The sequence below is a fragment of the Amphiprion ocellaris genome, chromosome 16, assembly GCF_022539595.1.
Source record: "Amphiprion ocellaris isolate individual 3 ecotype Okinawa chromosome 16, ASM2253959v1, whole genome shotgun sequence".
NCBI classification, from domain to species: Eukaryota; Metazoa; Chordata; class Actinopteri; family Pomacentridae; genus Amphiprion; species Amphiprion ocellaris.
The window spans coordinates 27,317,780-27,331,439 of record NC_072781.1 but is presented as its reverse complement, the minus strand read 5'-3'; positions in this window follow the sequence as shown (position 1 = coordinate 27,331,439).

Below are 13,660 nucleotides of genomic sequence, written 5' to 3'. Positions count from 1 at the left end.
TAAAGCCTTCAACATTAAAGTATACTCCATCAACATTGCATATACAGACAGAAAGGGAACATGTACACATTCTGTCTAATGGGATTTCTGTTATTTTATTTTTTTATTTTATGTTCCTGACTCTCTCTCTCTCTCTCTCTCTCTCTCTCTCTCTCTCTATATATATATATATATATATATATATATATATATATATATATATATATATACATACTGTAAACTGTCTAAACATATAGTACAGTACCTGCTAGCTAACTGGCTAGCTAACATCCACAGACAAGCTAAAACAGAAAGTGCAATACTAAGTAAGGACATTATGCATTTAAATAGTTATGTCAGTGGAGTTTACATATTTGAAAGAAGCTTTTCTTATGTACAAACTGCAAAAACAATTTATTATTATATTTTAAACTTTTCTTGAGCTAATCTTGATGAAAGCCAGTTAGCGTTAGCTTACCTGAGCATTTTCACTCTTTCCATCTCAGCAACTTCTTCTAGAAACCTCGCTATTCTTTAACAATTTCACATTTATCACAGTAATCTATTGCTCAGCAGCTAAAAGTATGGGAAATCTGAAAATGCTTATTTAGAATATGACTTACATCAATTTAGGATTTGATACTCTTAGCTAGCTAAAGGTAACTGTGCTTGTAACAGGATATTCTCAGGCGCTAGCTGATCTGTGCTAATGTTTGTTGACGTCATTCAGTCTCAGTTTACTCCTTTTGGAAACAGTTGTAAAGAAACTGCCTTAAATGTTAGTAATTTATTGGATAAAAACAAATAAAGCACTGAATCCATGTTTACTTACCCTGAATGGCAAACAGGGTCCAGCTGTGATGATGTCAGCTGCTGAATTCTTTTTCCTTCCTTCCATCTCTCTGACTTGAGCTCAGAGTGCACCATTCCCAATGTTATTTTTTTAGTAAATTAATTGTGGAATATACAAATTGTACTCAAATCCCAAACTTTATGATTTCTATCACTGGGTGAACAATTCTAACACACAAAAATAAAGAAGTCCATAATTGTAATTTGAAAAAAATATGAAGAAATGCCTCAGTCTTTGTGATGTTTTTGGACCAATATTTGTGCAAAAAAATTGGAAAAAAAACCTTCCTCGACAGCCTTCAGACAACTTGAAGTACATCCTAATCTTGTGTATCTGTCTGTTAATGGGACTGCATGCAGTTCAGACTTGTGCTGTGTCGCAAGTAATCCGGAAAGGTCAGCAGGTCTTACCGAGTGAGGTTACCATTGACATTAGCATGAAATAGTGAACAGGGTGCTCATTAAGACATTAAGCAGATGTCATCAGATTCACAGAAAGGAATGCAAATCTGAAAGAGTTTTCAACTTGGAAATACTGCACTACCTTGGCAGCATGCAAAGGTTTCTGCATCTGATGTGCCCAGTGTCACTTGGTCTACAGCCACCGCAGTCTAAAGTCCCACAGAAACAATGAAATGGCACAATGTTCGTCTCTGGTACTTGATGCATCACTGATGTAGATGTGTCCTGGCATGCCTACCAGAGTGTTTGTTATTGATTTTGCATACTTGTGTGTACTAAAATCATTTGTAAATTTGTATTTGATCTATTTGTTTTAATAGAGGGGGGGATATTTCTCTAGACAAAAATGCATATTAGTGGGGACAGTGATCTTATGGCCTTGTACATTATTTTTTCAATATTCTATTTATGTGCTATTGTTGCTGAAACTGCAGACTCCCCCATCAACATTCAGTGTTAAACAGTTAATTCAGACATCCTTCCCAGAAATTATTTTAATACAATCTGGAGTCTAACACTCTGACAGCTTTAGAGTGAGGAACCATAGAAGATGGGGGAATTTCTCTAAAAGCAATTACGAGATGTTATCATTCGCTCCTCCCTTCCATCAGTCATCCATCCTTCCCACAGAAAGACACAAGGATATGGGGCAGAAGAAAGACTGGTCAGTTTACAGTGGCCACCACTTAGCAGAAAGGTCAGTGTGGGATGGAGAGGGAGGGAGGAGAGAAGAAAGGAGGAAGACTGGAATGAGGGGGCAGCGAAGGAAGAAGGCAGAGATAGAGGAAGCCAGTGAGCAGTGTCAGATTACGTTGTTAGGTTCTTGAGTTTGAAGAGTGAGTGATTCACTTCCTTATGAGTGACTGTGGGTGTAATGATGCCTCTATGTCGATGTGCAGAGGTCGATTGTCACATTTGTGTTTGTGGTTTTAAGGCCAAACTTTTTATTTCTTACTTAGAGATTTCTTTCATTCTCGTGAAGGAAAACCTGGACATTTGTATGCCATTCTTCGTGCATGCACCTCTCTATACAGCCATTTATTTAATATCATGCCAGCATCAAGCTTTCATTTGGTTATAAATAAACCACAGACCTGCCATTTATTTGTTTTTTGAATCTTCAAACAGAAAAAAAATCTGGGTTCTGGGAATGGTAGAAGGTTTACCACTTTGGTCCAGACCAGAATATCTCAACAGAACCATTAGATAGATTGCCATGAAGCTAAAAACAAACATCCATGGTCCTTAAAGGGTGAAGCACACTGACTGAGATCATCAGACTTTTCATCTGCTTGAGGCTGACATGGGTTGGATTGCCATGAAAGTTGGTACACAAACACATTCATGGAACTATGACAAGGTGCTCATTGATTGCATAAAAAGATGAATGAACCTTTGTTCCAGTTTGGATTCCTGCCTGCTCGCCCTTCCTGCTCGGATCTCCTTTGAAACACCACCAACGTCTGCCACCGCCATGGCCCCAGTCAAGATGCCACAGCTGCAGCACCTATCTGAAAACCGGATCCCCACCAGCCAAACGCCACCACTCCTGCTCAGTCCTCCCGTCACCAGTCCCCAACCTGGGACAGTTATGTTCCCTGCCCGCTCTCTGAGCCAGTTCAGCTTTGTGTACTTCCAGTTTCTAGTCAACCAAGTTGTTTCCCGTGTTTTCCAGTATTCTGGTAGCTTTAGCTCTGTGCCGAACTACTCGGCAGCCATGTTGCCCTGTACTTGTTCAGTGATTAGTTCTCCTGCCTTGGTATTACCCAGTTCAGGTTAGTTTCTACTAAAACAATTGTTCTTGTGTATCGAGTTTCATTCTTAGTTCCCTCTGGTCCTTTAGGGGGCCCTGATCAGCTATAGCCCCATGCATCCTACCGTCTTGCCCTATTACCTCTCGTAAATGACATCCTGTTGTATCTTGTGTATTTTTGTAACAAAATATTGTGAATTATCTGCCAGTCTGCTGTGTCTCTGTTGCACTGCACCTAAGTCTCTACCATTGGCATTGTAACACAGCCAGAAAGAGAACCACTGTTGTTGAGCATTTTCAACTATTTCCATGACCATCTAAGTGATTTATCACAAAAATAACAAAGAATATGTGAAAAACACTGGACTCTTTACAAGCTGCTGGATTCCAATAAAAGTGTGAAATGACAGCAGTCACTGAAAACCAGATTTTGGACAGTTCTTTAAATACTTGATCTTTCCTGTCACTGTTACTTTCTTATAGCTGTTCTGACAGTGATTTCAACATAACTCCATTCAGATGTGTACCTTGTTACATGAATATGATAGCAGTTTAATAAGCTGGTCTCATGTCTGAATGAGCACCCAAGTCTCTTTATGCCAACAGTCTTCCTGGGTTGTACACATGGAGGGACAAGCTCGGCATTTTGAGAAACTCTTTCTTGTGAGATTCAGATGAGAATCTTGGTAAATGTCTGTATACTGTAGGCCAATTTAAGGTTTCTGTGCTCAGCTGCAGACTCAGGCTCAAAACTGCTGACTTAAATGCAGTTCTAAACGTAGGCAGATTCCATACATGTGCGCTAAAAAACATGATGGTGATGAGCATGATAGGAAAAGAGTGATACCTGTAGTAGTGTGCAAAAAAGTTTCTATACAGCCTCACTAGTCTGTTTTCACCTGCTGCATAAATAAAGCAAACAATAATGGTCAGCGCCTTTTGAACAGATACAGCCTACTATGTAATGGTCTTTATGTAGTTCTACAGCTCCCATTATAGCATATTGAAACTTTAACAGCTCAGTAATAACAGAATAAAAAGAAAACCTGGGGAAACTGAACAAATACCCCCACTGACCTTCACTGTGCTTCTGTGTCTCAGCTAAGAGATAAAGTTTACCTAAACTGACGCCTTAGCCCCAGTGGAATTTCTAACAGTGAAATATTCTCTCTCTCTCACACACACACACATACACGCACACACACACACACACACACACATACACACACACGCACACACACACACACACACACACACACACACACATACACGCACACACACACACACACACACACACACACACACACACACACACACGCACACACACACGCACGCACGCACACATACACGCACGCACACACACACACACACACACACACACACACACACACACACACACACACACACACACACACACACACACACACACACACACACACACACACACACACACACACACACACACACAGAGCACTGTGTCCTTCCACTATCACTGTGGAATGTTTACCAGGCTCCCAGGCTCCAGATGAACTTGAATCTGGTTAATTAGTAGAGAAAACAAACTGGTGGGAGTGAGAGAGCTGGTGCCAGAGAGGTAGCAAACAGAGATTATTGACGTTTAAAGCTGTTTTTCCAATTTAGAAGTTACACAGTGTTGGAGCTTTACAAAGGAAGAGGAAGAGGAACTGAAATAACTAAGAAAGTTGCTGTAAGTGTGCAAACCAAGAAGTATCAAGTCAAAAAATCAAAAATCACAAAGAAAACAAGCCCACCTCATGTTGGCCAAATGGTTGCTGCATGTGAGTGTGGCTTGTTCATTTATCTAAAATACCTGAGCAAATTACGGGATGATATTAAATTAAATGTGACAGAGACACACACAGTTTGCATGATGTAAATACTGGTGACTTTACTGACCCCCTAACTGTACTTCTACTGTCATCATGACACTAATATTTGTAGTATTGGATGGATAACCAAGAACTTTGATACAGACAACCTATCATGTTCTCCACAGAATGAACTATAAACCCATTTGTGATCTTTTGGCTTAGTATTTAGCACCATTATATCAAATAAAACCTGCAAAAATACCATTTGTAGTGACACGGTGGCTCACATGGAGGAGGTTCAGGGTTCGAACCTGCTGCTTTCCGTCTGTGTGGATTTTACATGTTCCTCTTGTGCCTGTGTGAGTTTTTGTTGGTGCTTCTGCTTCCTCTCAATATCCAAAGACATGCATGGTAGGTTAATTGGTGGTTCTAAATTGGTCGTAGGTGTGAGCACATATGGTTGTGTTTGCCTTTAGCCAATAGAATGAATGAAAAGGGGAAAAAAAACAAAAACAAAACATTTGCAGGTATTTGACCATCCCACCAGCTGCAGTTGTACTTTGTGCTGTAGTGCTAATTGTCCAGTATGAGCCTGCTATTGTGCTAAGCTGAGATGGTGTATAGATCTGCCTCACTGAGCTGCTAGTGCAGCAGTTAGCTGTCAGTCTTGTATAGTAAGTCAACTGGTCCTAATCAATCAGTAACTGCGCTGCAATCAGATTACGGAAGAGCAGTGGAAGCTTTGTTTTTATTTCATTTTTGACATGAACAACTACAAGAAAAAAAAAATCCATATCTTAATTTTTCGCGTTCATTGTCTCATTTGCAACAGAAATCATTTTTCATGTGCCATTTTTTTTAGGTTTAGTAAAGACTCTGGTTCTTCATTGTTGTCTTCTGCCCTAAAACTATTTACTGAACAAATACGTAATTTAGTATTCCATAAGTGGCTTCACATCAAGCATGAGATCAGAATGTCAGTCACAAATAGACAGAACTCCTTTGTCTGTTTTACTGCCTGCTAAATTCTCTCTCTCTGTCAAGACCATTAACGGTGGCTGCTAAAGGGACATCATGTCAATTATTAACTGTCGGGTCAATGTTTAAAGACTGTACTTCTGCTGACCACGGCAGGGAAACAGAAGCTGCTCGATACAAATCAACATCACCAAGGAAGTTCAAAACTGTGCAGACTTGACTTTCAAAAGAATAAGCTGAGTCATAAATAAATGGCACCCTATGTACTGCACTGTGTAGTCGCCCACAAGTTTTTTTATCCTTGATTTCATGTCTCTATTTTACAACTCAACAGGTTTAAGTGAAATGAGACAGACAGTAACATCAGAGGCTGTAATCACTGTGCACAGCAGGCCTGTTTATCAATCTTTCCATGTCAATTAATAATACCTTATTACTGCAACATTTCTTGCTAAGAACATGTGATAGAAAATGCACACATTATACAATTACACTGTTAAATCAGGTAGATTCTGCTTCTATATTTGTGAGCAGGGACTGTGTGAAGCTCTCACTTCATGCATTGATTTACAGGAGAAGCTCCACAGGGAGGTCTGTATATAAGATGGTGGACTTCTCTGTACGTCTGCAGCTGACAAAAGCATAAAAGCACTTTCACCATCCAGTAACAACGGACTTCCTGTTAAAAGCCCATAATTAGGCCGCTCATGAGCTTTTAGTTCCCATCAGATCTTCATGGCAGTGAATCCTTTTTGCTTTCTGATTAGAGCTTCATACAAACGCAGTCACATGACCACGACTCTTGCACTTACTCACAGCTTTCCAGAAAAGTGCTACAAGTCAAGGCATGTCAAACAACTGCAGACCACAGAATGGATGATATTAGGTTAGTATATGTGTGTGTGTGTGACAGGTACAGTTGTACTTTTCCTGGATGTGTTTGCTTCTGTGGTTTCACATGTGCGTCCAGACTTTTGACTGGTGCTGTAGGTAATTCAGTCAATAAGTAAAATTTAAGATCTTGACCAGCGTGTCTGACCTTAGCTGCCACCCCTGTAACATGACTGATCAGAACATGTGGAGGAGTAAAAGCTGGTCTGCCTCCTCCTGAGTAACTGTTCCAGCCAATCAGTGTTCATTTGGACGAACCCAGTGAAAAGTGAGCAAGTGCTCTCTTTTCAAAAATACTTTTACAGTGTTTCACAATAATTCCTTTGAATTACATTTCCACACCTCCCCACTGCTGTCCTCCTTTCTTACTCACAACCAATTTTGTCAGCAGTTACTGTGAAACAATGTAAAATACTTTTACAGTGTTTCACAATAATTCCTTTGAATTACATTTCCACACCTCCCCACTGCTGTCCTCCTTTCTTACTCACAACCAATTTTGTCAGCCGTACCTGTAAAACTCACCCAGTTTCACATGTAAAACAATTACAGCTGCTCTCTTCGGAAAAACAACTAAAAGTGAAAGCAAATGTTGCAAAAGATTATAATTACGATTTATTATAAATAATGATTGTGCTGTAAAAACAAGGTAAAGTGTGTAACCCAACACATATTTTTTAGGAAATCATTAAATCTGTCACACCCTCAGCCTCTGGCTTCAGTTAGTGGTCGGTTCTCCTTTCCCCCTCGCTTCCTCTCTCTTTACAGGTGGCCATGTGTGCTCGGAACTGGCAGGCAGGTGCAGCCAATCTACTCACCTGGAACTGGCGCATGAGCAGTTTGGGGTAATCAAGGCAACTACATCCTCTCCCATACAAGCAGACGCTGAACACTCCTCTAACACTCGTTTCTCTTTACTGAGCTGAGTGGTTCTTGCCATGCTATGGATTACAGCAATAATTAAATAAGGCTATCCACTGTGTACTAACCCTACCTCTGCACAACACAACTGATGGTCTCAAACACATCAAGAAGGCAAGAAATTCCACAAACTGATACTTGACAAGACGCTCCTGTTAACTGAAAACCATTCCAGGAGACTACCTCATGAAGCCGACTGAGGGAACACCAAGAGTGTGCAAAGCAGTCATCAAAGCAAAAGGGGGCTACTTTAAAGAATCTAAAATATAAAACATATTCTGGTGTGTTCAACACTTTTTTGTTTACTACATAATTCTGTATGTGTTCTGTCGTAGCTTTGATGTCTTCAGTATTAATTTACAATGTAGAAAGTAATTAAAATAAATAAAAACCATTGAAAGAGGTGTGTCCAGATTTTTGACTGGTACTGTAGGTAATTCAATCAATAAGTAAAATTTAAGATCTTAACCTGTGTGTCTGACTTTAGCTGCCACTCCTGTAACATGACTGATCAGAACATGATTATGGTGTATGGATGGTCATGGATTTGGTGGCAGATCAGTGATATCCACCTCCTGACAGCATCCCCTCTCTCAAGCACTGTTAAATGAATAAACAGGCCTACATTTTGCAGAAGAGACAGTTTCTTATTTGTCCATAAATGTTTGTTGCTCTGTCCATGTTCTATTATACTGTTTAGGTTTTCTGATACTATAATTATAGAAACTAGTTTCAAAGATATTTATGTTGTAGGAAGGTGTAGACAACATAAAGAAAGTGAAACAATGGGAAAGAGAGACTATAAACATTCGGAATCTTACTGTCATGATGAGTGATACACGAGTGACATTCTTATAATGCCTTAATACTCTCGGTCAATACCACTTCCTGTTTGCCCTGAGTGTGTGTGTGTCGGTGTGTGCATGCATGCATGTGTGTGTGTCTGTCTGTCTGTCTGTCTGTCTGTCATACCCCTGAGGCCTTGTGACTCATGCTGTGATGAGTCTGTCAGTCATGCTATGGTAGAGGGAGCCCAGACTGAAACTCTGTTGAAAGAGTCCTCAAACCTCCTCAGGTGGCGGGCAGGGACTGTTCTTATTACAATTTCAGTTATTCACAATGGACATAAAAAAGCACGCTTTTATGCTAACCTTTTTATTTTGACAAAGACGTGTTCTTTAACTTACACATGGACAATTTGTGCCACAGCAAAGCATGGTGTTGGCACCACTATACAGACTGTTAAAGGGACAGGCAACATGGAAATGGACTGAGGTTGAACAGAACGCTTTTATGAAGTGTAAAGAGCTACTGACTAGTGACCAAGTGTTGGCTCACTGTGACCGCTCTCTACCGCTCATCTTAGCATGTGATGCTTCTGCTTCTGGCGTTGGAGCAGTTATCCAACACATTATACCACATGGTGAGAAGTGGTCAATAGCATATGCTTCCTGAACACTATCCCCAGCAGAGAAAAATATTCTCAAATAGAAAAGGAATCACTTGGACTGATATATGATGTTAAAAACTTTCACCAGTGCTTATGGGGCAGACACTTTACTCTAGTTACTGACCACTGTCCCCTGTTATATTAATCCTCTATTATTATATTGACACTGATGAGCAAAACAGTCTGCCGACACTCGCTGCAGCCCACATCCAGCGTTGGGCCATTATCTTACCAGCTTATGACTATCACATTGTTTACTGTAAGTGTAAGGATCACAGCAACTCTGATGGACTTTCTCGATGTCCTTTGCCTGAGACTAGTGACACCGGAACGTCTGTGACAGCTGCCACAGTCCACTCACTGCTAACGGAACATCTACAGGGAGCACCGCTCAATGCAATCCAAGTTGCCAGGGCAACACGCACAGACAGTGAGCTACCCGAGTGTAGAAGTATGTCATGGAATGCTGGCCCAATCAAATAGAAGAAAAGATAAAACAGTTTGCTAAAAAAATAAATGAACTATCCATAGAACAAGATTGTGTTTTGGGGGTACCAGAGTCATCATACCCTCAAAAATGAGAGAAGCAGTGTTACAAGAGATCCACACGGCCCATCAAGGCATAGTGAAAACGAAAGCTCTGGCTCGAAAATATATATGGTGGCACAACCTTGACTCAGAATCTGTAAAGAATGTGAGATCTGTCAGCTGGAGCAGAAAATGCCACAGCAGGTTCCTCTGCACCCGTGGGAGTTTCCAGGAGAGTCCTGGAAAAGACATAATGACTTTGCCGGAACTTTTTTGAACAAGATATTCATGATAGTTGTGGATGCTTACACTAAATGGTTGGAAGTGTTTTGCATGTCACAAATCACATCTCAAGCAGCCATCACAAGGCTGAGAAGACTTTTTGCCTCTTATGGTCTGCCAGAACAAATCGTGGCAGATAATGCTACTACCTTCACATCTGATGACTTTCAGACTTTTGTCAAGAATGAAATCCTGCACACCACCAGTGCTCCAGGTCATCCAGCCACAAATGGTCTGGTGGAGACATATGTTCAAACTTTCAAAGTAGATTTGAAAAGGCTGGCGAACACCACTTTTAACACTGAGGACAAGATCTCATTGTTCACACACATACACACACTGTTCGGGTCAGCTGTGGTTGGTAGGGGAAGAGACACACTCAAGGAACTGCTTTATCAGAACAACAACAACAGCAGTTAAAGCAATACACTGAGGTTCCAGTCTGAACATAATGTTCACTGATGTCTCCAACTCCTCCCAGAATAAGGCATGGTCAAATGCTAAATACATAATGCAACTGCGCTACTGGTTGCTAACGGTACAGTCTAACAACAAGCACAAAGCACAGAAATGGAAAATTATAACATTGAATCTTTTTTGTGTTTTTGTTTGAAAATGTAATTCTAAATCAAACCAACTCAAAGATGAAAAATTGAACTGAAACACATTTATTCAATAGCTAATAGAAAAAAATGGATAAAGTAAATCCATTTTTCATTTGATTAATTTTGATGGTGCAAATTGAACAAAGAACTACATGACTCTTCTCCTGCCTAACAACTCCAATCATGCATGGTGTGAACCTGCCTTAAGAACCTCAGGCCTCTGGCTTCAAATAAACTTGTGCCGTCATGTTGTTCCTCTGCTGTGAATATGTCTAAAGACACAAAAACACGGTACTGTGCAAAAGATTTAGACAACAATAAGATCAAAAATAAAATCATTGTTTTTTTCTTTATAAATGATCTTCACACAAAGTGCAGAAGAGAGAAAATAACTTGAAATTGCCTGACTTGCACAAACCACAACAATTCCTCTGCATCATTCTGCAGGTCCCTGTAATCCAGTGGTTCTCAAATATTTTCTCTTTTTCCCCTTTGTTTTAGTTCAAAAACATATGCTCTGAAAATGATCACATTTAATGAGTTATCTTTTTACAAAACACTATGAAAATACTTCCACAACAGACCTGCAACAAAAAATCCTAACATTAAAACAATAGTTCAACTAATTAGTTCCACGTCGAAGGACTTCTTCCTCCCAGTCGCTCGCGCCCCCCTTGTCATGCCTCTACACCCCCCACGAAATAGTTTGGCGCGCCGAACTATTTGAGAAACACAGCCCTAATCCCTGCTAAGACGGCCCGAGGACAAGGCCTGTCGGCTGTTTACCTCTGAGAAAGCTCCTGACCACACCCCACACCTTAACCTTTGTTTAGCCTTGTTGCATGTGTTTAACAACCAGTCTATTGTCATGGCTCTGCAAGTGTAGGTGTGGTTCCTCTTTAGAATTACAGTCATTGACTTTAGTAAACACAGGGAGCAAATCTAACTTCGGAGCCGAGAGAGCAGGGCAGAAAAAGCTGCCATTAAACTTTAGCAGCCCACACTGAGTCTGAATACAAGACTAAAAGTGTTTTCTGGCCGTGTTTGGCTCAAGGCTTATGCCAGAGTTTCTGAGGCTAAGACACACCTCTCCCTGCCAGTAAAGCTCACAGTAAAGGTGATATCTGTACCAGTGCAAACAAAAGTATTTAAACACACTGAAGTGGGAAGATGTCTTATCATGTCCACTCATAAAACAGCGTCACTCAGGCTTCAACAGACAGTCAGGCAGACGGCAGCACAGCCGAGACCTGCTTTACAGGAACTACTGGTTCATTATAGATATGGAGGCATAAAGTAGAAAATGACCTCACATATAACCCTGTTTCATAAAAGAGGTCACATCTGTGTGGAGAGCAAACAAATTACATGCACTTATTTATTCTTATTATGTAAATAAAGGTCCCCTGATGAATATCTTGTATTAAAATGAATCATTCAGTATATGTAGTGTGAATGCACCCACAGGGAATTATCACCAACTCTGCAGTTCCACTCAACACTGCATGTTAGCTTCCTTCAGGTATTTGTTTTGTTTGTCTATCAACCCAATTTCATTAAGTTACCTCAACCTGAATTAAGTTTTAAATCAGATGATGCAGAAATTTGAGTTTTTATTAAGTAAAAATAATTACCAACATTGTTGTGTCAGCTATACCCAAAAATAATGTTCACAACTTAAAAGAGTTATCTGTATCATGCATTTTACTAAGTGAAGGAAATAGGTCATTCAGTTACTTTTCTGGACCATATTTTCTCAGGAGCTGGTGGAAAACCAAAAAGCAGGGCTAAAGTGAGAGAATTTTTCTCAAGTAAATTCATCATTTGGCCAGAAACACAGCTACAGATGAATGATCATGCTGCTCTGTGTGTTTGCTAACATGTTAGCCATAGCCACAATTTTTAGTGAATATCTCAATTTTGTGTTTGAAGATTTCTCCCAAATAACTACAAATTAGCTATCACAGGTATCAGTAGCTTATTTCTGTCTACACTGCACATCTCATGGTACAGAATAAGCCACTAGCAGGAAGAAAGGCTCCTAAACAAACAGCTCTGACCCACAGCTGGCTTATATGTGTCTAATAACCTGCTGCTAAACCAAACGTCCAGCAGACAAAGAAACTGCAAGGTTGACTGAAGTTCCAAGAACACATGCATGGCAGATTGCAGACAATCCCTTTGTCAAGTTCTTGTGCTTGTTGGAGGCAACGCTTACAGTTTTGGTTTTTGATTGAGGTCTTAGTGAGGTTCATAACGCTCAACTATGCAGTGTGTATGAGAGCTGGAATAAAATAAGCAACAGTGAACAAATGAAAGGAACTAAAAAGCTCTACAGAACTGGAGGGTTGGCCGACGATTCTCTTTCACACTGCAGCTCATTTGATTGAATATTAATATTTAATATATTGCTTCATGCAGGTTTAAACTGATTGTTGTTCTGTTTGTTTGAATGTTAGAGGGTCACTTCAAAAAAGAACATTTTCAGTTCTTTATGAAGATATTACACTTTGCAAAAACCAGCATGATGAAACACCAATATAAATATCTGAAGAAAAAGTAGAGTTCCTGACTGGAGATGATGCAATCAGTCATGTCAACATTATAACAAAGTGACAGTTCATAGGATGCTTTCCATGTTGTTTTAATGCACGATCAGCGTATCTCAGCTCTGTCCTTTCAGATCTGACAGTCCTTCAGTTGTTTGTTTTTAAAGCCCTGACATCTCTGATAGTCAGTGGCAACAAGGTTCACTTCTCAGCTGCCTTCAGTGAAGATGAGTTTTGACTTAACTGTTGACAGAGTGGAATTAACCACATCAGTCTGCTGTGGTGCATGTGTAAATTTTGAACCATCATCAGCAGTTATTACAAACTGTTTAAGAGGTTGTGGTGCAAGATCGTGAATCATCATATCAAAAAAAAAAATCACTCATCTTAATCTTTCCTCAGCTTACTTTTTTCAGTGGAATGAAAAGTACCACACTAATGTCAGCACATGATTTGTGTCAGGGGACTGACTGAATCCTTGTTCAGGACTGGTGCAGCGTGTTGTGAGCCCACATCTACAACAACACAACAGAGGCAGTAGAGTGGACTTCACCTTCTTTAAAGAACAGGGCGTTTCC